The 2817-nt window shown below is 44.6% G+C and overlaps 1 pseudogene; it reads right to left on the reverse strand.

Annotated features, from left to right (window-relative positions):
- Window positions 1-340: 340 nt before the first annotated feature.
- Window positions 341-1925, reverse strand: LOC141424173 (tubulin alpha-1B chain pseudogene; annotated as a pseudogene).
- Between the last annotated feature and the right edge of the window lie 892 nt (window positions 1926-2817).

A 2817-nucleotide genomic window follows, 5' to 3' on the forward strand; every position in this document is an offset into this window, starting at 1 on the left:
CTCTTTTGTGAAGTACTTGTTCAAGTATCACTTGTAAGAAATGTAACATTGAATTAAAAAAAATAGTGAAATTGGAGGATTGTGTCTGGGCTGCTGTTCTCCCCAAGACTTGGTCAAAAACTGAGCAAGATGCTCACAATAAGCGTGTTCTGGATGTCATGGGAACACTTAGAGGGAGCACCTGGTTGGTTTTTTATTAGGTTTTAAAAAAGCCTGGTATCACTTTGATAGAGAAAAATTGTAATTATGTTCCATGATCTCTTATTTAATCTTCTAGCCTCTAACAAAGATAATGCCAGGGAACTGGTTCTTCCTTCCTAAAGGTGTAATTTTTTTTTTTTCTTAAAGCCTTTACTTTGAGACATGATGGAAAAAAAATTGTATAGGTACATATGGAGAAAGACAAGACATGATCACAGTTGAGCAAAGACAATCAAAAATCTTAGTGCCTGTCAGCTAATGTTGAAGCTGAAGTTCTGGGAGTGTGACATGCTGCAGGGCCAAATGGAATGGCTAATTAGTATTCCTCTCCTTCTTCCTCACCCTCTCCTTCAACAGAATCCACACCAACCGCCTCATAATCCTTCTCCAGGGCAGCCATGTCCTCACGGGCCTCAGAAAACTCTCCTTCCTCCATCCCCTCACCCATGTACCAGTGAACAAAGGCATGCTTGGCATACATCAGATCTAACGTGATCCAGGCGAGCCCAGGCCTCAGCAATGGCTGTGGTGTTGCTCAGCATGCACACAGCTTGCTGTACTTTGGCCAGGTCTCCACCAGGTACCACAGTGGGAGGCTGGTATTGATGCCAACCTTGAAGCCAGTGGGACACCAATCCACAAACTGGATGCTACGCTTTGTCTTGATGGTGGCAATGGCAGCATTGACATCTTTGGGAACCACATCACCACGGTACAACAGGCAGCAAGCCATGTATTTACCATGGCGAGGGTCACATTTCACCATCTGGTTGGCTGGCTCAAAGCAAGCATTAGTGACCTCTGCTACAGAAAGCTGTTCATGGTAGACTTTCTCAGCAGAGATGACAGGGGCATATGTGACTAGGGGGAAGTGGATGCGAGGGTAGGGCACCAGGTTGGTCTGGAATTCTGTCAGGTCAACATTCAGGGCTCCATCAAATCTGAGGGAAGCAGTGATGGAAGACACAATCTGGCTAATAAGGCGGTTAAGGTTGGTGTAGGTGGGGAGTTCAATGTCGAGGTTTCTATGACAGATGTCATAGATGGCCTCATTGTCTACCATGAAGGCACAATCAGAGTGCTCCAGGGTGGTGTGAGTGGTGAAGATGGAGTTGTAGGGCTCAACTACAGCTGTGGAAACCTGAGGGGCTGGGTAAATGGAGAACTCCAGCTTGGACTTCTTGCCATAATCAACGGACAGACGTTCCATCAGCAGGGAGGTGAACCCAGAGCCCGTTCCCCCACCAAAGCTGTGGAAAACCAGGAAGCCCTGAAGACCTGTGCACTGGTCAGCTAGCTTGCAAATTCGGTCCTAGACGAGGTCAATGATCTCCTTGCCAATGGTGTAGTGCCCACGGGCACAGTTATTGGCAGCATCTTCCTTGCCTGTGATGAGCTGGTCAGGGTGGAAGAGCTGGCGGTAGGTGCCTGTGCGAACTTCAACAATGACCGTGGGTTCCAGGTCTACAAACACTGTCCTGGGCACATGCTTGCCAGCGCCTGTCTCACTGAAGAAGGTGTTGAAGGAGTCATCTCCTCCCGCAATGGTCTTGTCACTTGGCATCTGGCCATCAGGCTGGATGCCATGTTCCAAGCAGTAGAGCTCCCAGCAGGCATTGCCAATCTGGACACCGGCCTGGCCATTGTGGATGGAGATGCACTCCCGCATGATGGCTACGGGTTAGGAGGCAAGGGCGACAGGAACAGACGCTAAGTCCCGGCTACCGTCCTCGACAAGCTAAGAGTCGAGGTAAGAAACGCACTCCTAAAGGTGTAATTTTTGAGAAAACATATGTATAGGTACATATTACATCAAAAACAATTTATAATTCAGCCCTGTGTGCTTTCAATCTTCTGAATTCTTTTCCATGTTTCATCTTTAACATTTTTTAGTCTGGAAAGGAAAAGATGCTCCATTCTTTACAGGGCAACACTGATAGTGCTCAGAGTTACAGTTCATTTTTGTTCATGGTGATATTAAATTGGTGGAAAATAAAAAAATGGTGGAAAATAAAGAATAATGCAAGGTGGAAAATAAGGAATAATACAAATTAGATCAGAGACCAATATGTGTGCAGACTCAAGCTACAGACAGAGAAGTGTTGTAGGTAACACTGATTATTTACAGTGAGCAATTAGCACTAAGTTAGCTACTCTCTGCAGGTAAAGACACATTTAATCCTCTAGGTATAACAAAAGGCACACAGTCCAGGATAGCTGACAAATATGAGGGAAGATCCATGATCATAACAGAGAGTAATGTTCTAACAAAAGGCATTTAGAATGTTCATATTCAAATTTCTTTTTATAAGAAAAATGATTCTTGTCTCCATTGTTTTTATTGGGGATGAGTCCTACTGCTGACTGATTAGGGATTTGAAGATAAAGTAGCTCTGAATCATATATATAATCTCAGGCGATGCTTAAGTAAGCTTGATAATGGACATGAAGTACCCTTTATTCTTATCTATCTTCCAAGGAATTTCGTTTAATTAATGTAAGTTTCTGTGTTTCCCTCTGGAAGATGATAGCATTCTCCTACATAAAAGATGGGGAAACTACTATAGCAGGGAATGGAACTGGCTGGGTGGGAAGCAGACACAATCAGCACTCTTG

This window comes from Castor canadensis, chromosome 6 (assembly GCF_047511655.1).
Source record: "Castor canadensis chromosome 6, mCasCan1.hap1v2, whole genome shotgun sequence".
Taxonomy (NCBI): domain Eukaryota; kingdom Metazoa; phylum Chordata; class Mammalia; order Rodentia; family Castoridae; genus Castor; species Castor canadensis.